The sequence below is a fragment of the Malus sylvestris genome, chromosome 4 (assembly GCF_916048215.2).
Source record: "Malus sylvestris chromosome 4, drMalSylv7.2, whole genome shotgun sequence".
Taxonomy (NCBI): Eukaryota; Viridiplantae; Streptophyta; class Magnoliopsida; order Rosales; family Rosaceae; genus Malus; species Malus sylvestris.
In genome coordinates this window covers 23,227,558-23,255,450 of record NC_062263.1, presented here as the reverse complement: position 1 = coordinate 23,255,450, position 27,893 = coordinate 23,227,558, and the positions used below count along the sequence as shown (strand labels likewise).

Here is a 27,893-nt window from a genome sequence, read left to right as displayed (position 1 = left end):
CCGTGAGGGATTGGTCGAGGCCCAAAGCGGACAATATCGTGCTACGGTGGAGTCGAACCCGAGATGTGGTGGGGGCCTGGGCCGGGATGTGACAATTTGGTATCAGAGCCAATCCCTGGCCAGAAGTGTGCCGACGAGGACGTCGGGCCCCTAAGAGGGGTGGATTGTAACATCCCACATCGCCTAAGGGAATGGATCATGTAAGCCTTATATGTATATTCCCATCTTTAGCTAGCACGAGGCCTTTCGGGAGCTCATTAGCTTCGGGTTTTGTAAGAACTCTGAAGTTAACCGAGTTTATGAGATACCCACCAGGAAGTTCTCATGTGAGTTCCTAGAAACAACACGAGGCCTTTTGGGAGCTCACTGGCTTTGGGTTCCGTAGGAACTCCGAAGTTAAGCGAGTTTGCACGAGAGCAATCCCAGGATGGGTGACCCAGTGGGAAGTTCTCGTGTGAGTTCCCAGAAACAAAGCCGTGAGGGTGTGGTCTGGGCCCAAAGCGGACAATATCGTGCTACGGTGTAGTCAAGCCCGGGATGTGGTGGGGGTCCGGGCCGTGACGTGACAATTTGGTATCAGAGCCAATACCTGGCCAGAAGTGTGCCGACGAGGACGTCGGGCCCCTAAGGGGGTGGATTGTAACATCCCACATCGTTTAGGGGAGTGGATCCTGTAAGCTTTATATGTATATTCCCATCTCTACCTAGCATGAGGCCTTTTGGGAGCTCACTAGCTTCGAGTTCCGTAGGAACTCCGAAGTTAAGCGAGTTCGCAAAAGAGCAATCCCAGGATGGGTGACCCACTGAGAATTTCTCGTGTGAGTTCTGAGAAAGATAGAATTTTTTGCAGCATGGCGAATGGGTTAGATTTGGTCGCAGCTGTAACAGGCTCGGCCTAAGTGGTTGAAGGACCAGCCGTCCCCGAAGTACTCGAGAGGATGACGTCGAGCTCGACTTCACATAAAGGCTGCACAAAGAAGAAGTTAGTAAAGAAGAATCCAAAAGAATAGCAGATAAGGAAGTCGTGATAGATCTGCCGAGAAGAAACCTCGGCCATGTTTGCTGATTCGTTGCACTAACCTAGGAAGCTTAATGGCCAAGCCCAGTGTTTAAAACAACCTCTTAATTCACACGGCCGATGAAGGCTGTCTACATTTGATGGCCACTAAGGTGGCCAAGAGATGTAAATAACGCCCTTCAACGCATAGCATTTTCGGTGAAATGAGTGGTCAGGCACCTGACAGTTTATTTTTCCTGGTTTAGAATTGCAATAATGGAATTAACAAAAGGAAATGATCAAGACTTACAAAAGCTGAGGTAACTTCCTGAGGCGGAATGCCGAGGTCTTGATCGTGAGGATGAACTGGGGTCTATGTTGTTGCCTCCAGTTCAACTAAAGGCACTGTTTCAGGCCCAGTACCAACTTTGGCCAAGGGAGGTTTGACCTGGTCGGCTGCCTCGACTGCTGGCTGGGGATAAGAAGTTGGAATGTCAGCTAGTTTAGGCTGCCTCACCGGTGGGGGTCCATCGCTCTCGTCCTCCTAGACAAGGAAAAGATTGGTCATCAGTCAAGAATAAAGTTTGAGTAAAAAGGCAAAAGGAGAATAATCATACCTCTTCTTCCAGAATGATCATCGGAGCCTTCTTTGGCTTAAAGGGAGAAATCTTCTCAACCGTGGTGGCATCTTTCTCTAAGATGGTAGCTACTCGGCTGACTTCAGGGGCAACAGCTGGCCCTGAAGTCGTAAGACCCTCAGCCAATGGTGCAACGGCTGCTTCGACCACGACCTCCGTGGTAGGTTGGACTTCGGTCGTTTGAACCGAGAGGTTTTGCGGCACTCTCGTCGAGGCCGGGACTATATGAGAAAGAAAAGGGACACTCAGAGTGGTTACTCCCGTGGTTTGACTTGATATAACGTGAATTTCCCGTTCCCCTTTCTTTGCCTTCTTTTTAATGCGTTTTTTAGGTTGGGCAACGTCGCATGTCGTTTCGACCTCTGGGCAAAGCCGTTTACTCGACACGACTATTGTAGTAGGGGCCACAGTTGGAGTTATTTTGGCTGAAGGATGAGTGATGGTCGCAGCCTTCTTGGGAAAATGGACGAATTTCTTTTTGGCCGCGACCATTGCCACCACATCGACCCGTTTTATAGTACGACCACCTAAAAACACAGTTTGGGTTAAAATGAAGTTCGAAATAAATAGATAAACAAGAAAAGTAAGGAGGTATATACCTTGGGTTGTTTCTTTGGATTTTGGGATGATAGTCTTTTTGGGTCGATCGCCAAAAAGATTCTTGGAGATTTCCTCAACCAAAACATTGAATAAGTCCTTAGTATAAGCATCCCACCAGTCAATGAAGGGGCAAAACTAGGAACATCGCTCCTCTAACCTCCTCTCGGCTATCTCACATTCTCTCTCCGAAGAGTCGGAAAGGTGCTCTCGACTTAAAAACGAGCGAGAATCAAGGAATGGTATGGGGCACCCTTGGAGTTAGCCGAGCTGACGAGCCACGAAGTTGGGATGATAGACTTCCCAGCTTCCTCGTCGGGCTTCACAACCGTAGGGTAGGTCACGAGTAATGTTAAATGATCCTCATGACGTTCGGAGATCGGCTTCAGGGTGTGAGGCTAGTTCCAGGCCCATTGCCTCAGAAGGGTTGAAGCTCGGGACTTCTGGCTACAACGTCGTGAAATAGACTTACAGCCAGAGCTAGAAGACCCATAACGGGCCATTTTGGTGAGGGTCGATCTTCCCTACAGAAGCATCTGCTAAACACTGATTGAGATTGGCTAGGATGGCGGGCTAAAGGCCAAGACATGACCGCTGGCTAGGGCTTCGGTAATTGGTATGTTCTCGGCCAGGCATTTATTCGATTTGGCACAGAAAATATACTTGTTGTACCAATCGAATAAGAAGGCCCCATGGTCTACCCTTTTGAGGGCTTCCCCTTCCCAATTGGCGAAGTGGGGTATCAAGGTGTTGTAGTTAAAGAAATTTTTGTGCAGCTTATGCGCGTCATCTTTCGACGGCCTTTGATCTCCTTGCATCAAGGCTTTGACAGAGCTATCTTCGAAAATGTTCTTCAAGTCCAGATCGAATTTATACCCAGAGAGAGCAATATCGATTGGGAGGCTGGTTTTTGGGACATCATTCTTGAATAGTGGGCCGAGAGTTTGATGAAGATCATTTGGCTCGTCCTCGAATCTGATGGTCTTGATGGTGTTCCTATCAGTGATGCTTCGACACATGTTGCATTCCTCGACGAACTTAGTAATAAATGTGTTGGTAGCCATTGAAGATGAAGGTTTTCCGGGATTGAAAGTATGTTTTCTTTTCTAAGTTTGAAAGCAACCGGCAAGAGATTCGAAAATTTTGAAAGCGTTAAATTTGAATGAAGAAGAGTTGAGTATTTATAGGCATTTTGGGAGGAAGATCAACAGTTTAGTTTTAAAAAAAAGGGGATAAAATCGACCGGAGGATTTAATAATCATGATGGATATTCAAAGAATCCAGGTGAAAGGACCGAAAAACTCGTGGATCAAGGATGCACGTTTACGTGTGACGATGAATTTAATGGTGAAGAGACGTTTCGATGTTTGCACGATTTGAATGTCATTATTGAAGACTGACAAATGAGCTGAGGATTGGCCACATGGCAGGGCATCTGACAAAATTAGGATCGTGTAACCATGCTTCATAAATTTGTGCAAGTGGTTGGGATTTTCGAGACATTTCGATGCCTTTTAGAGATAACAAGGGTTTGATTTCACTTTTTCAAGGTCAAGGCTCGGCTAGGAGTTATAGGCCGAAGACCTCAGAAGCGAGGGGGCAATGTTTGGGCTCAAAATGATAATTTGGGCCAAGTTTAGAGCTATTCTCAGCCCAACGGTCTTCTAGGAGTATCATGGGCCGGCTAAGACACCATGAGCCTTTTAGTCATATTCGGCCAAGTCCTAGTATAAGAAGGATTGATATGGGAAAAGACGATGTAGTTGAATCCTGGTACAACATGGAGTCTTAACGCTGAAGGCGCTAAGAAGTAGGAATGAATCTAGTTCATTATAGAGCTTGGTTCAAAGACCTGTTGGAACTAGGATTGGCCGAAACCTAATCGGATCGGATTGAGGGGTCCTAATTCGAGTACATCTCTAGTTCAGTCAAGAGCAGGCCTGTTGCTATAAATACAACCCATTGTGCAACATTTCAGCTCTCTCCAATTCAACACACAAACTGCCCTGCGCAAACTCTAGCTCTACGCAAAACCTCTCAACGATCTTGAGATTTTTATTTTCTTTTTCCGCCAACACATCTTCAGTTTGGGTAAACAGCACTGTGAAGGCAACTGGTGGCATCTTCAGTTGGATAAATAACACTGTTGTTGTAGAATTAGCTGACCACGGAACACTTTCAGTTTGGAAAACAGCACTGCGTCGAGGCTGACTGGTTATCTATCCAAGTCTCGGTTAAGAAGGATTTTCGAGTCCTTATTGGCAGAGGTCATCTCATTAGCTTTCTCGATGAAATGAGGTGTTACAGATTACTAGGCTCGGCACTTTGAAAGTTGAGTTGTTTTATGATTGGATATTCACAAGTATCTTTTAGAGTTAGGCATTCCGACTGCCGAACCACATTCACGGTTAAGACATTTATTTCTTTGAGTATTTGTGTCCGTATAGTCTGGAGCATGTTTAACATGCTTATACTTGCACAAATATAATCACTGTGACCAAACCCGACACCGACAATTTGTGAACTTAGCAGAACTAGCAGCCTTGTCTTTAGGTTCTAGAACCCGAAGGTCGAGACGTGTTCCTTCCTCGACCCAGTGGCAAGATCGAAAAGTCAGACGCGCACTCAACACAACATCAGCATATTTTACTCCCCGGCTGAGCTTGGCTAACGAGTTGGCACTCCCCGCACACGATCGAAAGACGTAGGCTTGGTAGTTTTTAGGGTCAACACCTACTCAGAAGGTTCTCTGTAGATAATTTGATTGGTTTAGGAAGTTTCAATTCTGTTTATAAAGGGGTAATTCCTAATGATGGAACAATAGTTGTTGTTAAGGTATTAAACCTTCAACAATAAGGAGCTTCTAAGAGTTTCATTGATGAATGCAAAGCTTTAAGAAGTGTTAGGCACCGTAATCTTCTCAAGATCATAACTACATGCTCAAGCATTGATAATCAAGGCAAGGACTTCAAAAGCCTAGTTTTCGAGTTTGTGGAAAATGAAAGTCTAGGCTCGTGGTTGTATTCAAGAGATGAGAAGCAATCTCAAATTAATAGATTGAGTTTTATGCAAAGATTGAACGTTGCCATTGATGTTGCTTTTGCATTAGCTTATCTCCATCACCATTGTGAAACCTCCATTGTTCATTGTGATCTAAAGCCGAGCAACATACTTCTTGATGAAGATATGGTAGCTCATGTTGGGGATTTTGGTTTAGCAGGGTTCCTCTTCAAAACATCAAATGATCCCTCTTTCAGTCAAACCATGTCATCTCAGCTAAAGGGTTTTGTAGGCTCCATTCCTCCAGGTATGAATAATGAGCTTCAATCATTCTGTTTCTTTTTTGTGTTCCTAATAACTTTTACTATTAATTCTTTTTTTTTTTTGACAAACAAAAAATCATAACGTAAAAATTTGTAACGAAAGTATTTATTTGTAAAATTCAATTGCATGTGATTTCTTAGTTTATATATGTCATGGCTAATCGAATTCCACATTGACTTCATGAAATCGTACTCAGAAAATATTAATAAACTTTATCTCAAGGAAGAAGAAGCAGAGATTAAATAACAATCTTTAGAATTGATTGAATGAAATGTCGATAAAATACAAGTCTGGATACATCCAGTTATATATACTCAGCTAAGTTTGATTAATTAGAAGTAACAGTAAGAGGAATTTTTTTTTTTACAGAGTAATTAACCATGCAAGTCTTAGAACTAACTAATTCTTAAAGGGTGTGTTTGTTGCACTGAACTATCTCGGACTGTACTAGCTTCAGGGACTAAGCTGGACTAACTTAGAATAGACTAAACTAGACTTAGTGAAGCGTTTGGTGTAGTGTTGGACTAAGAGGCAGGATAATATAAATAAGTGAAAATGGATCTTTTTTTTTTTTACTAAAGAAATCTAATGCCTAAATAATGTTGAATACCACGTTGTGAGAAATTGTATCAGTTGATAAAATTTACATCCAATGTTTGAAACTTCAAGGCCTACTTGAAAATAAATACAATAAATATTACACAAAAAGCCATGTGTAGAACATATATAAGAAATTCTACAAGCAAATGTTACAATAAGAAATAAATACAATAAACTTCATACACAAATGTTGTTAAAGGATGTCTTCAGAAATCTTGTTGTTATGAGCTGAATTGAGTCCCAAAACTGAGTGTATGGCATTCAAGATTTCCCAAGTTTAACACAACAACAACTCCCGTCTCACAGAATTCAGGAATGCTAATGAGTCTCCTTTCCATGTAAATCAACAAAAGTCCCTGTTACATACATAGAAGGTAAAAGCACATGCCTAGAAAACTTAACTCTTCCACTGGACATCATAATTAAGCTTAGACAAAAGAAGTAAGCATGATACAAGGCAACTATATCAAAAGAAGTAAACTCAGAAATAAACAAAGATGCAAAACTTCATGTTGTCCTAGTCTTAAGTATATTGCTTTATGTGAAAATATGTAACTGAAACTCCAATAGAATCAGTAGAGGTCTCAACAATAGCACAATATTTTTAGAGCAAAGGCTTTGGATTCATTTAGTTGTAAACTTATTCAATAGAATCTATTCCTTTTTAATTTGCATATTTCTAATTCCTTTCTATTTCCTAACAAGATCAAAAGGCACAAACAAAAGCTTACCCCATGTGAACACAAGAGTACCAATCATTGTCTTGTTCTAGGTCACTTCTCAACAAGCCAACAATATGAGATTGTCAGTATAGGGAAAGTTTCTAAACAATTGATGACCTTTATTGTATTTATCCTTTATATGTCGACCTTTCTAGTACGTCTGATAACAAGAAACAATTAACCTTAGGAAGTCAAGAGACGAAATGCTCAAAAGCGCTATTTCCTCTTTAAATCAAATCTGAATCAAACTGTTTAAAAGAAAATGAGATCAATCGTTAACATTGAATCCTTTTTACTAAGTTGGTTTTAAGTCAGCATCTGAAGAATGCATATACTTAAAGATAGAAATCTGAGTTCAAACGCCTAGGGGTGTTGAAGACCAAGATCAGACATGAATGGCCAACCATTTCACACCCAACTCACTCATCTCACACTCACTCACAAATTTTAGACACATAACGAAACAAGACAAGAACCCCAACCTCAACATAGCATACCATTTCCTACCTACATTACCAATAAGGAAGCCTCTACATGCATGGTACCCGTAAAAAATGGACCGCCAATCCAACACAATGAAATAACAAAATGAGGTGTGAACGAACAAGTAAAAGCCACAAGTGTTAGATACAATACATAGTCACAATCACAACTATTTCTAACAAGTTACAGAGGAAATTTTTTCCTCTTTCACAATCAAAGCTCAAAGAGGCGCTACACCTAGAAATGATGATTCTACTCAATAGAAAACTATAATCATGCTGTAACTAGTGGCTTCATCCATGAGGATCTGGCAAACCTAGTAACACCACCACTTTGAAGAAATTGGATAACGAAATACCTCATAGAAGTAAATCCTCACCACCAAATATATATAGTTGCGTTAGCTGAGAGAACAAGCATTGGTAAGGACCTACACAATACTTGGTACTTCTCTTGTGCAACAAGTATATACTATATAGTAAAAGGAAAGGATGCTGCTACTGTGCTCAAAACCATAAAATTGAAGAAAAAAAACAAAAATTGACAATCTTTCTGATCAAAATTAAAAATTATTTCTGAACAACAAGGATACCACCATTTTCTCGCAAACGTCAATTGAACAACTAAGTTAACCCTGTGAGTCACCCTATGGGACCAGATGAAACTTATGGAATGGCAATGGTAAAAGTATCATATCGTATCACAATTATACAAAGCTACAACAAAACTGCTATCCCGGTGGACATTAAAATGACTGATGCACTCAATCTATCAACTACTATATCATCTCAAACTAGACTGTCCAAATAGGCAAAGGGGCTGGAGAATTCACTCAATATATGGAAAATAAAGGTAGATCAAAAGATCGATCATCGAAATCATAACTGATTTTGATTTCTTCAAATTATAAGAAGGTATATCTAAGTATAACTAAAAGGATTATACGAGGAATCAATTAGAATCCAATAATAATTTCATCGATTTTGAACCGAAAACAAAAAAATCGATTAGAACCCAATAATAATTTAACAATCTACAAAACAAAATCATAGAAATAGGTTGTCGAATTTGAAATTTCCTAGATGAGGACGAGTAGGACAAGCGAGGAGGATGAGCGAGGAGGAGGACAACCGAGAATGAGGAGGGAGCAATGCTCTCGAAGACCGGCTTATCAATCCCGTGAGAAATGAGGGTTCTCGCTAAGAACTTTTAGCGAAGGGGTTAGTCAGAGCGAGTACTTGCTAATCCCATTAAACTTAATCTTCGTGCGAAACAAACACTGGATTACACTAATAAGTAGTCCAGTTCAGTCCAATAAAACTTAGTGAGTCCAACAAGTAGTCCAGTCTAGTCCAATGCAGTCGAATTCCACATTGACTACATGAAATCGTACTCAGAAAATATAAATAAACTTTATCTCAAGGAAGAAGAAGCAGAGATTAAATAACAATCTTTAGAATTGATTGAATGAAATGTCGATAAAATACAAGTCTGGATACATCCAGTTATATATACTCAGCTAAGTTTGATTAATTGGAGGTAACAGTAAGAGGAATTTTTTTTAGAAAATTTCATTTTAATACCTAAATAAGATTGTTTTTTTAATAATACCGTATGGAAGATTAAAAACTAAAAATAATCCTCCACGTCAGATTATAGTATTTCATGTCATATTTAATCATATTTTTTTATAGAATTATTGTAGTTTTAGTTTCCCTATTTACCCTTATGTACAAATCAATGCTTTAATGTTTTGTATTTATTGATTCTTCACATCTCTTCTCTTTCGGTTACAATGGAATTCCCCATCTTTGGCGGCATTGAAGCTTTTTCCTCCTCTGCTGATGACGATGTTCACGCTTCTTTTCTATATACTGAACCCGAAATCGATAGAACTATTTTTTTTCCGATGATTTCAGTTTTATTACTCATCGTCAACTGTACCTATAGTTTTTGTGAAGCTGTTGTGATATTGACTGGCAATTTCCACGCTTTTGAACCCGCAATCCAATCTGGGATTGCTGATTGGTGTTGGAATTGAAGGCAACCCATTATTGTAAAAATCATTGTCAAGCTCAGAGAACTGAGCAAACATATATAAGTTTTTCAATGGCAGCAATGGTTAATCTGGTGTTGTTCAAAATCAAATATAAGTCATCAGGTGTTGTTTGGAATCAAACATAAGTTTTCTATACCTTATTGACTGTACCGAAATGATTGAACCTATCCTAAGTAATGTTCCTAACTGATCATACCGATCGGACCTAAATGACCATATAAAAATTCAAAAAAATGATGGCACTTCACAGCCAGCAAATACTTTAGGCCATATCCTCAATCCCTACCCAGCTACGATGTACATTACACTATTTTTCAATGAGATTTCATCCTCCACCTTCACATCACATCCTATTCTACTTACAATGTTTCCATTTGTGCTTCACATCGTATATAGCGTACCTAACTGACTGTATCGAATTGATCAGACCTAATTGGCCGTTTCTAAATTAAAAACAAAACCACCAAAGGCAAATTTACCACATAGGCTTTCAACAAACATATGGTGTGCATTGCAAAATAATCTATTCTTGCTAAAACAATGAAAACTATCGAACCTAAACATACCAACTGTACCAACAAGCTACACAAGCATCCACTAGTGTGTTGATTAGGAGAGCTACACACTTTTTCCACAACAACACAAACCGTACCAACTGTTGAGTTGATTAAAATAATAAAAATACAAACCGTAGCTTACAAGTGATTCTTAGGTTCCGATGAAGGCATCGAATCGTTAAACCGAACAATAATTTCTCTTTTTATTGTAGCTTCAAACAGATTTTTATGGAGTTGTAGAAGGTAACAATGCCTAAAATACTGTTTTGTGACAGTTGCCATTTTAAAATTTGAAAATTTTCATTGATTACAGGTGCAATTGTAGCCTGCTTTCATGTTTTGTTTTCAATTCTATGATATGAATGTTTTTATTTTTTATTTTTTTCGAATATTGGAAATACACATAACCAAGGCAAAAGCCAACAATACAAGGAGAGTCCACAGAGGGACAAACAAAGCAATACAAAAGAAGGGCAGTGTGTGGGTCAATAGCCAAGAGACGCTGCCACAAAGGCCAAGCGTCGTCCCAACACACCACCACAGCACTCGACACTTACGGAGGGCAAGGAAGGCCATTCTTGTTAAGAATGTGAATCAATGAAGATGGGGGTCGTATGACCCAAGTTTGATCGCACATCTCCATGTTCTTCCTCGACGCCAAAAGGTCCGCCGTCTGGTTGGCCAGTCTTGGAACCCAAGACCAGCGACATCCCTGAAAAGAGGTCCCTACTCTCAAGATATTTTGAAATATAGGGAACACTTCCCAGCTGCCATTAGAGATATCCCCATTCAAAGAGGAGACTACCTCTAAAGAATCCGATTCCGCAACAACCCAACCAAAACCAAGGTCGGCTGCCAACTTGCACCCCTTAAGCATCGCCATTACCTCCACAAACACCACCGACCGAGCCATAATAGCAAGCTTCTGAGCCGCCACAAATTGGCCTAGATCATCACGCAACACCGCAGCCAAACAAACCCTACCATCCACCGGGGACCAGCTAGCATCCATGTTAATTTTAATGTAGGGGTCGGAAGGAGGACACCAACGAGGAACTAGTCAGGTAGAAGCAGGGATAAATGTAGCAATATGGGAGCTTGGAGCCTTTGCCTCCCAAGAGGAAGCAACAGAGAAAGAAATAACATGCATCACCTGGCAATGGACAACAGCCATAGCATTAAATACATAATTACATTCCTCTTGATTCTTACAGATTGGGCACACGGGTGAGGAGGCCGACCATCTCAAGACTAAACCCCTCATTGTGGACAATGTCTCATTGATAGCTCTCTGTATGAAGTTGCGAATTTTGGGAGGTGCATTAATTTTCCAAACAGCCTTCCAGAGTAAAGCATCTGAAGAGATAGAAGCCCCCACCCTCAGCCTCCTAGAATGAATCCAATGGTAACCCGACCTAACCAAGTACCTGCCACATTTCTCCGCTGTCCAAATCAACCGATATGGGGTAGACAAATTTCCCAGATGGGTGGCAAGAATAACATTGACCTCCTTATCCGAAATGAACGGACATAAGAAGGCGAGGTCCCAAGATCTGGTACTCTGGCATATAAGGGAGGAAACCTTCGTATTCATAGTAATATGATTATTACCTCGGGGAACTGGACCACCAAGAAGGAGCGAAGGCAGCCACCTATCAATCCAAAGTCTAGTATCCCTGCCGTTGAGAATTTGCCAATAGGCACCAGCTTTGAGGATATCCCGTCCCACCAAAAGGCTAGCCCAAGCCCACGAGGCCCGACTCCCAAGTTTAGCATCGAAGAAGGAAGAGTAGGGAAAATATTGAGCCTTAAGAGTCCGAGCCCACATGGAGTTAGGATTATGAATAAGCCTCCAACATTGTTTAACAAGCAAAGCGTCATTAACGTCCTGGAAGTTCCGAAATCTTAAACCCCCGTCACACTTAGGCTGAGCCAACTTTTCTCAGCTCATCCAATGGATCTTTCTTTGACCTTCAATATCTCCCCACCAAAAAGGGGCAACAAGAGTGTCTAGGTCTTTACACACAGCAATTGGGAATTTAAGTATAACCTGAATCACAGCTTTGATTAAAACTTCTTTACCTACAAGAGATAGAGATGACTGTTTCCATCCCTAAAGCTTTCCAAGAACTCTCCCCTTCATGTAAGCAAGGCTTTATCTTTTGGATCTCCCCTAAATGGTCGATAGGCCAAGATAATCCCCCGGATCATAAACTAAAGGCATTCCCAGGATGGAGCTAAGTTGAGCACGCAATTGAGGAGGAGCATTTCTGCCGAAATACACACTGGACTTGCGGAGACTAACCTGTAGTCCCGAAGCTAAACAATACTTGTTTAGAATTTGCATGATATTTTTCACAATTATGACGATTTGCCTGGAGAAATATTAATGTGTCGTCCGCAAAGAACAAGTGCAATATAGTAGGGCCCGAGGGATTCATACAAACACCATTAATCATCTCATCATCAACACCACACTAGATAAGCAGGGAAAGAACATCACTAACCAAGAGAAACAAATAAGGAGATAGAGGGTCTCCTTGCCTGATTCCACGAGAAGGGGTAAACCGATGCCCAGGTTGACCATTAAGTAACACCGCAAACTCCACTATACACACACAGTTCATGATCAAATTGGTCCAACCCCTACAGAAGCCCAACTTCAGCAAAACCGCTTCTAAGAAATCCCATTCAACTCGATCATACGCCTTGTGCATATCAAGTTTAATACCCAATTCATACTTCCACTTAGCTTTTCTCAGCTTCAGAAAGTGGAACAATTTGTGAGCAATCCCAATATTATCTTGGATTTGCCTATCCATAACAAAGGCATTCTGCATAGGCGAGATTAATTTGGGCAACAACAGCTTCAAACGATTCGCCAAAATCTTCGAAAGGATTTTAAAAGAAAAATTGCACGCCCCTTCTATTACGTTTTTGAAATCAGGAAGTGTAGGTTACATTCTATAAAATTAAGATGGCAACCATGTAAATTGTGGTAAAATATGTGGTATTATTATAAGGGACATGTCATGGTGCATTGAAATGAAAGATATTTTTTAGATGTTAAAAACCTTGCAGGTTATATTCTAAAAATCATCTTTAATAAGTCCTTATCTCTAAAAGCCCCAATTTTTTTTTTTTACAGAGTAATTAACCATGCAAGTCTTAGAACTAACTAATTCTTAAAGAGCTTTGTTGAGCTGAACTATGAGTACTATGATAAGATACACATGTTTGTTTGCTAACAATGCCAGAGTATGGGATGGGAGGCCAAGGTTCAATAATGGGAGATGTTTACAGCTACGGGATATTGTTGGTAGAAATGTTCACGGGAAAAAGACCTACCGATGACATGTTCAAAGATGGTCTAAGCATTTACCATTTTGCAGCCATGGCTTTGCCTGAGCATGTGATGGACGTTGTTGACCCTTCATTGCTGATTGACCTCGAGGCAGATGGTGATGTCAACGATGACATAGTAAGAGAAAGAGTTACGCCCAGACGTAACAATCGTGGCCTAGACAAAGCAAAGAAATTAGAAGAATGCTTAGTTGCAGTAGTGTAAGATAGGACTCTCTTGCATCACCAAGGGATCGAATGCTTATGGACACGGTTGTCAGAAAAATGAGTGCAATCAGAGACTCGTACCTCAAAGTTTAAGAAAACGCTTAAGAAGGACAAAGCAATGCTGCTCAAAGGGGAATGGACATCGCTGAGCAAGAATGTTTTCCACTCTGTACTCACAGGAGCTGTTCGACCTTTGCCGCTCTGCTGCTTCACATGAGAAGGTATTGCTGTATTGTGGTTTTTGTTTATCTTTATCTTTTTCCTATTATATTGCTTTTACCTTTGCCTTGACGATGTTGTGCATGTTAAATTGAACGTAGTACTTTCGTTTGTATGACTTGGAGATTTCAAATTCGTATTTACTATTTTTTATCGTATATGTATGAATTGGAGGAACAATGAAAGGCGACCAGTGTGCTTTAAATCCGAAGGCCGAAAACTGTGATAAGTGTGTGAGAAGTAAAAATAGGTGTGTGATAGTGTGCTTGCTTCCTTGTAATGAATTGGATTTATAGTGTGCGTGCGTGCTTACTTTAAATTGTACTTTTTGCTAATAGGTTAAACAGTTAGTTATTAGTGGGGATAAGAATAAGTAGGAATCGAATCCACACAAAAAACTGTATAATCATGATTCATGATTCCTTTTTGCCACTGCAATAAAAGCGCTCTGGGGAATTTTTTTTAAATTCTTGATTGCTCTACATTTGTGAATCTCACGTTGCAGACCATAATTTAATATGAGATTTTTTTTCTCATTACGTAAAAATTTGTAACGAAGTTACCTATTTGTAAAAGTCACTTGCCTATGATTTCTTAGTTTATATGTCATGGCTAATCGAATTCCACATTGACTTCATGAAATCGTACTTAGAAAATATTAATAAACTTTATCTCAAGGAGAAGGAGCAGAGAGTAAATAACAATCTTTGGAACCAATTGAATGAAATGTCGATAAAATACAAGTCGGGAACTCTGGATACGTCCAATTTTATAAACTCACCTAAGTTTGATTAATTAGGAGTGACAATAAGAGGATTAGTTTACAGAGTAATTAACCATGCAAATCTTAGAACTAACTAATTCTTAAAGAGCTTTGTTGAGCTGGACTACGAGTGCTATGATAAGATACACATGTTTGTTTGCTAAAAATGGCAGAGTATGGCATTGGGGGCCAAGTTTCCATATTGGGAGAGATGTTTACAGCTACGGGATACTGTTGCTAGAAATGTTCACAGGAAAAAAACCTACCGATGACATGTTCAAAAATGATCTAAGCATTTACCAATTCATAGCTATGACTTTGCTTGACCTCGAAGCGGATGGTGATGTTAATGATGACATAGTACAAGAAAGAGTTACATCCAAACGTAACAATTGTGGCCCAGCCAAAGCAAAGAAAGAAGAATGCTTGGTTGCAATGATGCAGATATGACTATCTTGTTGTGCAATATCACCAAAGGAGCGGATGCTTACGGATGTGATTGTTGGAAAAATGAGTGCAATTAGATATTCATACCTCAAAGTTTAAGAAAAGACATAAGAAGAACAAACCAATGCTGCTCAAAGGGGAATGGACATCATTGAGCAAGATGTTTTCCACTACGTACTCACCAAAGCAATTCAACCTCTGCTGCTTTTCTTCGCATGAGAAGGCATTGCTTTTTTAGGGTTTTCATTTCTCTTTTTCTTTTTCTTGCCACTGCTTCTATGGCTTTTGCTGGAATGGTTTACAAAAAGTGAGCACTCAAAATATGCAGAAATGCTTTGATGGAAGCAAAAGCCTATGATTCTTATTTATTCCACATATTATCGAAAATGATAGGATGAAAAATTACATGTTTCGGAAATCTTATATCGTACGGAGAAAGTGAGATATGGTGATGTTGGTTGTAGTGGGTGCAGTGATGGTGGTGGTCCATTTGGAATAATAGCCAGGGTGGGTGTTTGGGCCCAAAATATTGGTGTGGGCAGAGGAAGGAGTTGTTCTCGGCTTGGTAGTATAATTCTAAAACCATCGCGAATTCCAATTATTATGGGCCGCTTGGTTAAGATCAGCTGAACCCTAGGTTAAGACGGATTGATAAGGTAGGACGAATCCTAGTATAATAAGGAGTCCTCATAGGATGAGGATGCTGAGATTTGAGAAGAGAATGTGGCCGGATAAAGAGTTTGGTTCAGAATCCTAGTGGAGGTAGGACTGGTCGAGGCTTGGATAGATTAGGATTGAGAATCCCAGTCCGAGTATAGTTATGGTGCGGTCAGGATGAAATTGGCTGCTAAAAATAAGAAGGGGCGGCATCATTCTAAAGCCCCTCCAATTCAACACACAAATTGCTCTACGCAAACTCTCGCTTTATGCAAAACCTCTCAACAACCTTGAGATTTGTGTTTTCTTTTCCCACCGACACACCTTCAGTTTGGATAAACAGCACTATGAAGGCAACCGGCGAACACCTTCAGTTTGGATAAACAGCACTGTTGTCGTGGAATCAGCCAACCAAGAGGCACCTTCAGTTTGGATAAACAGCATTATGTCGAGGCCGACTGGTTACTTATCCAAGTCTCGGTCGAGAAGGATTTTCGAATCCTTATCGGTAGAGGCCGTCTCATTAACCTTCTCGGCGAAGTGAGGTGTTACAGATTGCTAGGCTCGGCACATTGAACGCCGAGTTGTTTTATGATTAGATATTCACAAGTGGGATTTAGAGTTCAGTATTCTGACGGCCGAACTACATTTACGATTAAGACGCACATCTGCTTTGAGTATCTATGCCCGTATAGTTTAGTGTTGATTCAGCGCGCTTATATTTTTACGAATATAATCACTATGACCGAATTCGATGCCGATGATTTATGAACTTCGCAGAACTAGCAGCCTTGTCTTCAAGCTCTAGAACCCGAAGGCCGAGACAAGTTCCTTCATCAGCCGCAGTCGCAAGGCTAAGAAGTCAGTAGCGCACCCAACGCAATATCAACAAATTTTACTCATTGGCCGAGCTCAGCCGTCGAGTTGGCACGCACTGCACACAACTAAAGGACGTAGCTAGCTTATTAGTTACCCGGCCTGCACGCCACGTAGGTTTGGTAGTTTTTAGGGTCAACATTTTGGCACGCCCAGTGGGACCCAATGCTAAAACTACGAAGTTCATGCCCGTCGAAACACGATCGGTTAAAAAGAAAATAATCATGGGAAAGTCAATGACCAACCTACCAGTTCAGAGCCCGGTACAAAATTTGTCACATGCACATAATCCTCTTGTTACTGTGACACCTGAGGCTGTAAGTGTAACACACCGAGAAAAAGAAGTTTGTCTCGGTCCCCAACCTCGCAACACACAAGTTCTCCACAAAACCGCAGATGTTTTTGTTGAAGGAATAGTGGAGAACTGCGATGAAGATGGTGGTAAGGGTTCTGATCCCCCAACTCGGTCGTTTCTTCGAAGACGACTTGACGAGAAATCTCAGCAAGTTAAACAGGCAGTTAGCCAAAAAATGAATAGTTTGCTCGAGGTGATACGGAATAATGGTGACACACACACCAAATTGCTCGAACTATTGGTTAGTAGAGCCTTCGAATGAGGACCTATTGATCAGTCCCAACAACTTCCACTCAGAAGTAATTCATTGCAGGCCGAAACAGGATCTACTCGGTTCAAAATGATTAACTTGGAAAAAAAGAAGTGGATCAAGCAGTAGATCAGACGGATCCGACTAGATAATGGAAGTAGCCTCGGTCGATATTATCGATGTCTAAAGGATGATTGGGTCGGCCTTGAAGAAAGGGCCGAAGTTCCCAAAATTCATCCATCCATACCCTGCTTACGTAGAGAAGTTGAATATCCTAAAGGTTTCAATATCCCATATTTCAACCTTTTTGCTAGGGAATCGTCCTTATCATCGCTGAAACATATGGCTCGATTCACGGCGCAATACGGAGATGTTAGTAGTGACTTCTACAAACTGCGACTATTCAACTTCTCGCTAACAGGTTCGGCATTTGCTTGGTACATCAACCTCCTACCTAATTCCATACAGAGTTGGGAAGAACTGGTCGAAAAGTTCCGTGAACAATTCTACCGACCGGGCATGGAAATGTCAGTCTCATCATTAGCTAAGATGGCTCAAGCGTCTAATGAATCACCAATGGAATACTTAACTAGGTTTAAATCGGCCAGAAATTGGTGCCGAGTACCTCTCCCTGAAGTTGAATTCGTTAGAATCGCTTTGAACAACCTAGATATGGAATATAAAAAGAAATTCTTGGGGGCAAACTTCCTAGATATGTATGAACTAGCCCAGCACATCGAGCAATATGATTATTTGCTCCGAAAGGAAAAGATCTCGAAGCCCCCATCCCGGGGGGATGATTTACAAAAATCCTACGGTTAACTATGCATCGATCGGAGGCGAGGATTCCCAATATGTTAGTGTGGACGCGACCAAGATAGTGATAGACAAACCGTACGTTTGCAAGGCATTGGCTCAAAATAATTCCAAAGATGCCAAAACCCGCTTGGCCTCTGAAGAGGCAGTTAAAACATCAAAAGGTTACACTTTTGATATCACCAAGGTCGATGCAACATTCCTAAGGTCGAAGAGTTGAAAGGAAAAACGTATTGCAAGTACCATAACTCGAATAAGCATACCACAAACAACTGCGACGTGTTCCGTGATGCTATTCAGAGCTAGATTGATAAACGTAAGCTCAAATTTCCTGACAAACAAATGACTGTCGACGTTGATCCCTTCCCCTTGGCAACAGTGGGCATGGTAGATGCTCATTTGTCTAAGAGGAAAGGGAAAGGGAAGGCGGAGTTCGTTCCAATACAGTATGTCCCAAAATAGAACTCTCAGCCGTGACTCAAGATTGATCTATTTTCCAACGAGCCACCCACAAAGTCTTTGGGACCAGCTATAATCGAGTCTATGTCAAATTCCAATACAGAAGAGACTGATGGTTTTATGTAACTGTTGTAAAGCACGCGTCGTCCTAACAGAACCAAAAGAGAGACCACCCTAGGTTCCAACACCACGGCAACCATCCAAGGCCGTAGCGACACCTCCAAAGGAATTTGGCAGAGGATAGCGTCAGAAAGTGTTCCATAGGCTCGACCCTCACATATGAACGGACGGCCCCATCTCAGCCAGACGGCGTCTTGATTTCAATGTGCCGTTTTATAATGAGGATTATTACTCGCATAACTCCAGCAACTCAAGTTCATTGGCAAATCAAAAAACCTTCAAACTACCTGAGCCAAGCAACCAACATTGGTATAGTTACAATTCCCCCATTGGCATGTACACGACATTATCCAAATCTCATAAATGTCCACGCCAACAGATAGATTGCACGACTCGACGACAGGCAGTACAGGCCACTTCGGCTACCAAATGGCAGCCAAAAGAAACGGTAGAAAGTGGAGATGACAAACAAAACTTGACAGTCACGATCGAATTACTTCAAAGGAAAATCACATCAAACACCTCATTCGGCCCGGGGAGATGAAAGCTCATCTCGAGCATTTCAGAAAAGAAGCCGAAAGAAAACTTCCCCCATTACCCCCACAAGAACCGTTAATAAAAGTTTGACGAAATCTTTACCCGCCATTCCTTGGCGAATCCTTGGAGTACATGCGAGAGTTTCACAAAACAAATTCCGCTAATGACTTGTACGGCCTACCAAAGGTGTGTCAAGAAGCTCTTGACCTAGCGTTAACGTGCCTCGATGCTAAACAGATTATCCAAAAGACTATTGATTTAGCAATAAAGGCTAGGTTCCAGTATATACGTGAAGCTCAGGTCCTCGGCTTCGAGGTCGACCCGTACACGGACATAGACATCGTCGAGCTCCCTTTTTTCTTTTAAGGACCTTCAGTATTTACGACATCATTTCGAAGTCTTCTCAGTCGTATCTCTATTCAGCCTTACGACCAATGAGCAGGATCGTGTGGTGCGTCTGGATGCCTACTAAAACACACGGGCCTGTAAAGCACTGCAAGGATAAACCCAAGTCCCAGCAACGACTACGTTGGAGGATGACAGCCGGAATGGAACATGTTTAGTGTGTGCGTCACAAAAACAAGTCTCCAACGAGGTAAAAAATGATCAGGTCGAAGATGCTCCAAAACATGATACTGCACTTGATAAACCAGAGGATGACAATCAAGACCCGATGGGTCCTTCTATCCTTGAAAATATGGAAATCAGCATGGTCCATGTTCTACCTGCTGAATTTCAACCAACCACACACCAACCGAATTTCTTGGATGGGGATGTGGTTGCTGAGGAAGCAACACAAGTCGAGTTCATTGCCACCGGAGAAGATGAGCAAGTGAGTAAGGATGATAAACTTAAAGCGACTCTGGCCGAACTGTTTCCCCACTCATCTTCGATTAATCTCCAAAATTTGAAGCCATTATATGTCACGGCTCACATTGAAGGTTATCCAATATCCAAACTTTTCGTTGTTTGTAGGGCGACGACGGTCAACATTATGCCTGTATCTGTTATGAAGGCGTTACGACGATCTAACAACGAACTCATTCCATAAGGAATAACCATGAGTAGCTTCATCGGCGACAAGTCCTAGACCAAATGAGTGCTTCTTTTGGAGGTAAGTGTTGAAGGTTGTAAGCACATGACCGCATTATTTATCGTTGACTCCAAGACCAAGTATGTGAGAACCCGTATTTGTATTGGTGGAAGCCTTATGTTTAAGTTATTATTTATTTTATTAAACTTGAAGCTAAGATTTGGAATATTTTTCTGAGTTAAGCCTTAGAACCGTGTTTATGCTTAGTCATAAGTTTATAAGGTGGACTTGTGAAGCTTACCATGCGGCCTTAACTCTTATCCTTTTTAAGGTGCTTGTAAGCACCATGCTGGGTTGGACGTGTAGCTCCACAATTCAAGTCTTGCATCTAGTTGACACATCTTATTGCCACCATGTAATCATTAGCTTAATCACCTAGTTAGGTGATATCTCCTCATGCTATGATTCTATGCCAATTGACACGTGCCTTTATGAATCACTAAGTTTTGGAGCCGCTCGGTACTATAAATAGGGATCTTTGCTCCAATGTTTTTGTAAAGAAGCTAGCATTTCAGTGCATGCTTCGGAGCTAACGTACTATATATATATATATATATGAGAGAGAGAGAGAGAGAGAGAGAGAGAGAGTTAAAAAGAGATTAGGGTTTGAGGTTTGTGGAGATGTTAGTTGGGTTGTCTTGCCAAAGATTCAAGTTATCGAGGTGAGTGGTTTATATAATGTGTTTCAAAGTATTCTTATTTTCTGATAAATGAAAACCATGAGATATCATAGGTTTTATCTATTTATAAATATCTCTCTATTTCAAGTCAAGCATGTTGGATTTGTTGAAATACCTTTGGAATTATTAATATGGTGATATGTGGATTATTTGGATATGTTCATGGAGCATGAGAACTTTAGTGTTGCATTAATCCGAGGGATAAATGTAAACTGCACACGGGGACATTAGGGCTGAAAGGCCAGTAAGGGTCACGTGGTGAGTTACAATTTATGAAGGATATAATGAACACGTAAAGGGGTGATGTGATATGAAATTACGTGGTTAAAGCTTTGATATTATTATCCTATTTTATAGTGTGTGAAAAGGCATTGCTTGATTGGCATATTACATATTCTACTCACTGAGCAACGGTGATTGTTGCTCACTCCTCGCCTATTATTTTACATATGAGTTATTTGGCAAGACAGGTGTTATTTGATAGGACATGTGTTATTTGACAGAACGGGTGTTATTTGGCAAGACAGGTGTTAGAAGAGCTGAGGTTGTGATTGAGGAGAAGTTTAAGGATTTTAATTTATTACTTTTGTACACCCTGTAAGCTTTTGGAGTTATTTTAATAAAAGGAGTTCATTTTCCAACCCGTATCAATTCCCTTTTATTTATTTTTACTTTTATTTGCGTTCCGGGCGCAGGGTCTTATTTTTATTCACCGACCTCGGGTCCGGGGCGTGACAGAGTATAATGCCCTGCTTGGTCAGGATTGGATTCATCAAACAAATTGCATTCCCTCTTCGTTATATCAGGTCCTTATTTTTTGGGACGGCAAATCGGTTATGGTTCATCCGGCCGATAACCATCCGTTCGAAGCTAACATGATTCAGGCACGATATTACGATGATCACGTCGGCTATATTACCCTATAAGGTTTGAACGAAGAAGGATGGTTGACTCAAATTTTCGTAAAAAAAGCAATCGAGGTAGGTGCCAATATTGTCCATCAGGATTCATCGAGACTCGAGTTAGCCGATCTAATCGCAGACCCTGATGTCTGAAGGCAGACAGGATAAATGTTGGGCTGTAGTTTCATCTACCATGGAATGACTGCTGGCCCATTGGTATGCTATTTCCAACCAACCAAATTCGGGTATAAACTTAGTTGAATTTTTGGCCGAATAAGACAACGGTCAAGTACTATCGCTAGACAAAGTTTAGGTTGCACCAGCTGAGCTCGAGGATAGTCAACCATAGGTTAAAGATCCTTTAGAGGAGATAAATGTTGAAACAACCGAAGGCCCACGACCTTTGTTCATTAGCGCGTTGTTACCCCAACATGTCAAAATCGAGCTTTGTAGATTGCTCAGAGAATTTAAAGATTGTTTCACTTGGAGTTATCATGAGATGCCTGGTCTAGATCGAGCACTAGTTGAACATGAGTTGAGCATTAAACCCAGGTGTAAACCTTTCCACTAACCACCTAGGTGATTTTCCACCAACGTATAACTCGGTATAAAAGACGAACTCGTCCGATTGTTAAAACCCGGGTTTATTCGGACAGCTCGGTACGTCGAATGGTTAACAAACATCGTCCTTGTTTTAAAGAAAAGTGGTGCCTTACGTATCTGTATTGATTTTCAAAATTTGAACTTGGCGACTCCTAAAGACGAATATCCAATGCCAATGTCATATTTGTTAATCAATGCTACAGCAAATCACAAGATCTTAACTTTTATGGATGGACATGTTGGTTATAACCAAATTTTTATCGCTGAGGCCGATGTCCATAAGACCATTTTTCGTTGCCCGAGGGCACTCGGCACATACGAATAGGTTGTCATGCCATTCGACCTCAAGAACGTCGGTGCCACATACCAACGAGCTATGAATACTATTTTCCATGATTTAATTGGTACCATCGTCGAAGTCTACATTGACGATGTCGTAGTCAAATCCGCACGGCAGCAGACACATTTGGATGATCTCCATCAGGCTTTCCTGCGTATGCGCCAGCACAACCTTAAAATGAATCCTGCCAAAATGTGCCTTCGACATAGCAGCCGGCAATTTTTTGGGATTCCTTGTCCATCATCGTGGTATTGAGGTGGACCAAAACAAGGCATGAGCAATCATCAACGCTCCACCCCCAAAGACTAAGAAACAACTGCAGTCGTGGCTCGGCCAGATTAATTTTCTCCGATGATTCATTACCAATTTCGCAGCCAAAATGAGAGCTTTCTCCACACTCTTAAAACTTAGGATTTTGACATCTTCGAATGACATGCAGAACATCAAGCGGCATTTACGCAGATCAAGGTTTCCCTCACAACTCCACCCGTCATTGTCCCACCATGCAGTGGCAGACCTCTCAAGCTGTACATTTCAGTAGCCGAAGAATCCATCGAATGCCTACTTGCACAAGACAATGATGTTGGGCCAGAACAAGCCATTTTTTATCTTAGCCGAAATCTTAATCCACCGGAGATTAACTATTCAGCCATCGAGAAGCTCTGCCTAGCCTTATTTTTTGCTGCATCAAAACTCACGCATTATATGCTGCCGTCAGTCACTCAGGTCATCACCCAGATCGATGTCATTCGTTACATGCTTACTCGGCTGATAGTAAAAGGCCAAATTAGAAAATGGACAATGGCACTGTCCGAATTCAGTTTACAATATGTGCCCTAGAAGGCTGTTAAAGGCCAAGCATTGGCCGATTTCTTAACCCAGCACCCCTCACCACATAGTTTTGGGGGTAATGATGTTGAAATGGGCATGGTGGAGACACGCGATCATTACTGGACAATGTACTTTGATGGCTCAAGTACTTCAGTCTCAGCTGACGTTGGGATCATTATTCAATCTCCAAATCACAGCCGCTGGTATTTTTCTCTCAAGCTTGATTTTTTTTATATGAATAATCAGGCCGAATACGAAGCCCTTATTATTGGCCTTGGCGTCCTTCATGACTTGCGGGCAACTCGTGTCCTCATTCTCGGTGATTCCGAACTTGTGATTAACCAACTCAAAGGGACTTTTCGTTGCATGAGTTGCACTCTGGCGCCCTATCACATGGTTGCCAGGTATTTGGCCGAGTTTTTTTACGGCGTTACTTTCAAACACATTTCATGAGTTCGAAACACGGATGCAGATGAGTTAGCTCAAATAGCCTCTGGAGTGTAACTCTTGGAGGGCAAACTACGTCGAGAAATACCTGTGTTGCGACGAACACACCCGGCCTTGGTCAATCAGTAAGTCCTCTAGCTCGATAGCGTAATCCGTACACGAGTCATGTCCTTACCTTCGTTGTTGGAACGATAGGCCAACATAGAGGTTTGTGTCGTCGAGGCATTACCAAACGATTGGAGAAGGGCGATTATGCGATATCTCGATAGTGATAAACACGACCGACGAACAAGGGTCTATGCTACGAACTACATGTCATACCAGAACGAGTTGTATCAAAAAAGTGAGGATGGATTATTGTTATTATGCCTCGGCCGACAAAAGGCTGCCCATGCAATTACAAAAGTGCATGAACGAATTTGCGAGGCTCATCAGTCCGGATGAAATATGCGATGGTTGCTTCGTCCACACGGTTATTTCTGACCGAGCATATTGAAGGATTGTATTACGTTCGCACGAAGATCTGTACAATGTCAAATTCATGGGTCGATACAGAAGCTCCTAGCCGAATCACTCCATTCGGTCACAAAACCATGGTCGTTTAAAGGATGGGTTATGGATGTAATCAGCAAAATTACACCATCTTCTAGATCAGCAAGGCATGCGTGGATACTCGTCGCGACAGACTACTTTACTAAGTGGGTCGAAGCCAAGTTATATGCCAAGTTGACGTCTAAAAAAGTTTACAATTTTGTAGAAGAAAATATTGTGACTAGATTCGACGTACTAGAAACAATCATAACTGATAATGGTACAATCTTTACATCTGACAGGTTTAAGGAGTATGCGGCAAATCTAAACATTCAACTCGAGCAGTCTACGCCGTATTACCCACAAGCGAATGGACAGGCCAAAGCAAGTAACAAGGTTTTGATTGGTATTCTCGAAAAAATGGTTAAAGAGTGGCCTGCAATATGGCATTTAAAGTTAAATGAAGCTTTATGGGCATATCGAACTTCACCCCAATCGGCAACCGGGATAACCCCATACGCGTTAACCTATAGACACGACGCAATGCTACCAGTCGAGTTAAGTATAAATTCGTTGCGAGTGGTCGAACAAAGTAATTTGTTCAGTGCAGACTACAATCAGGCCATGAGACAAGAGTTAGAAGACTTAGAAGAAGTTCAGCTTGATGCTTACAATCTGTTGGTAACACAAAAGAAGATTGTCGAGCGGGCCTATAATCAGCGGGTCAGACAAAAAAATTCAGCAAAGGAGAGTTAGTTTGGCAAACCGTGTTGCCAGTAGGAATTAAAGACCCAAGGTCCAGTAAATGGTCGTCGAATTGGGAAGGACCGTTCGTCATTCACAAAGTTCTCGGCAATGGGGCATATCATCTTAGAGATAGAACCGGTTTGGTTCATAAATTACCGATCAATGGGAAATTTTTTTAAAAATATTATCCAGTTACTTGGGAGATGCAAGAATAAAAGTTCATTTCATTGATCTTTGCAAAAACGGCCAACCTCTAACGTTAGAGTTCAACAATTTGATGATTGAGGTCAACAATTTGTCAGTCGAGGTCAGCCAGCTTTTTAGTCTTCACCTTTATCGCCTCGACCTCTGGACAGAGAGCCTCTTGAGTAGCCAACGCAACCTTAAACTCATCATCCGCTCGAAGAGCTTTCTCGAAAATATGAAAATAATCTCGAGTTCGTTCTAAGGTGGAAGATAAGCGAGTGACAATTTCGTTGCTCAATAGGCCGTCGGCTGCAAGGTTATTCAAGCATTCTTCTACAGAGTCAAGACCTTTATGTTCGAGGATTTGAGGAGCTGAAAGAGATAAGAGCCCCTGCAGCTTAGCATTAACAGTCGACTTGGCTACTGATGCAGATGGTCTGGCTGATGAGGCAGAAGGACCGGCCGCCCCCGAAGAACTAGAGAGAAGGGCTTTGAGTTCGACTTCCCATGATGGTTGCATGTAAGAGCAACGTGTTAAGAAAAGTCAAGTAAAAAAGCCAAAGAAAATGAAGGTTTGCTCTAAACCTGTCGAGAGGAGACTTCGGCCATGTCTGATGGTTAATTGCTCGAACCTAAAGAACTTAATGGCCGAGCCCAATGTTTAAGAGAGCCTCTTAATTCACGAGGCCGATTGAGGCTATCCACATTCGACGACCATTGAGGTGGCCATGAAATATAGATAACACCCTTCGGCGCATAAAATTTTTGGTGAAATGAGTAATTGGGCACCTGACATTTGATATTTTTTGGTTTATAATTCTAAAGCAGGAAGTTTACAGAAGGGTGATGAAGGTTCTTACAAAGGCCGAAGTAACCTCTTGAGGAGGAATGCCGAGATTCTGATCCTGAGGATGAATTAGCGTCTTTGCCGTCACTTCCATCTCGGCAAAGGGTATCGCTTCATGCCCTTTATTTGCTCTGGTAGAAAGGTCGACTTGACCAGCCCGTTCAACCACCGATTGGGGGATTGGGGTCGTTCTTTCGCCCTGTCGAGATCTTCTCACCAATTAAGGACCTTCGCTCTCATCCTCCTAAACAAAAGGGCCAATCAGTAAACAAGGAGTTTTAGAAGGAAGAACATTCTAAATGTTATACTTCTTCTAGGATAATCGCAGTAGTTGCTCTTGGAATGAGGGGGTTCTTCTTGACCGAGGGAGTTGCCTTCTCCAGGGTAGCATGCACCGGGCTGATTTTAACGTGAGCGGTTGTCGGGGCTGAAGTTGAAGGCTGATCAACGACTAGGTTGATGGCTGTCTTAATCACCGAGTTTGGCTGCACATTGGCTGAAGTTTCGATAACAGGAGAAGGGGGAGAAGGAGCAATTGCTCCCGTGGTTTTGCTGGAGATAACATGAATCTCCCGTTCCCCTCTTTTAGCCAATTTCTTGACACGTTTTGTGGGCCGGGAAGCGTCTCATGCCTTTTCGGCTTCTGGACGGGGGCACTTACTTGGCTGGGTCAGCGCGGCGGCTACCATCCTTTTTGGATGAGCGAGTTTCTTCTTGGCTGCGACCATCGAAACTACCTCAACCCTTTTAAGCGTACGGTCACCTGAAAACATTGAAATTGGGTTAAATTAAAACTCGAATGAGGTAAATAAATAAGGAATGTAGAAGGCATATACCTTGAGCCGTATCTTTGGATTTTGGGGCAAAGACTTTCTTCGGGCGATCATCAAAAAGTTTTTTTGAAATTTCGTCCGCCGGCGTGGGAAAGAAGTCCTTGGTGTAAGCCTCCCACCCCTCGGCAAAGGTGTTGGCGCACCGAGATTCCAGGTCCCTTGGCCGAAGATGAAATTTGTTGCACCATTCGGTAAACTCCTTTTCAGCTGTCTTGCATTCTTTTTCTGATGAGCCAGAGAAGCGTTCTTGACTTAAAAGAAAGCGAGATGAAATGAATGGCAAGGGACACCCCTGGAGGTAACCCAGTTAGCAAGCTAGGAAGTTGAGGTGGTAAACCTCCTAACTACCCCACCAAGCTTCACAGTTGTAGGGTAGGTCACGGGTTATGATGAATGACCCCCAGGTCTCCCGAAGATGAGTATCCTCGACCATCTCCCATACCGATTGTGGGAGAATGATGGAAGATGGGTATGTCCGGCGACAGCAGATTTGGTATTTTTAGTCGGTAAGGTCCTCAAGGCCAAAAATGTATCTGAAAATGTCTTCAGCCGAGTGAGGAAGAAGAGGGCGCGAAGCTAACTCTAAACTCATAGCTATGGATGAGTTGAAGCCTAAGATTTCAGGCCGCAAGGTTGAGAAGTAGACTTACAGCCAGAGCTGGAAGACCTAGAGTGAGCCGGTTTGGTGGGGGTCAATTTTCCCCAAAGTTGTTTCGGCCAAACACCGAGTGAGGTTGGCGATGACGGCGGAGCTGAGAGGGAGTGGCCGCTGGCCAGGGCATCGACGACGAGCATGTTTTCGGCCAA

General features: G+C 41.7%; 1 protein-coding gene and 1 pseudogene across 1 annotated transcript in view; both read left to right on the top strand.

Annotated features, from left to right (window-relative positions):
• LOC126618225 (probable LRR receptor-like serine/threonine-protein kinase At3g47570) overlaps nucleotides 1–27,893 on the top strand; it is a 107,026-nt gene that overhangs the window by 29,834 nt on the left and 49,299 nt on the right. The gene's annotated exons all lie outside the window — the stretch shown is intronic.
• LOC126618228 (probable LRR receptor-like serine/threonine-protein kinase At3g47570) lies at nucleotides 3,180–8,171 on the top strand (annotated as a pseudogene).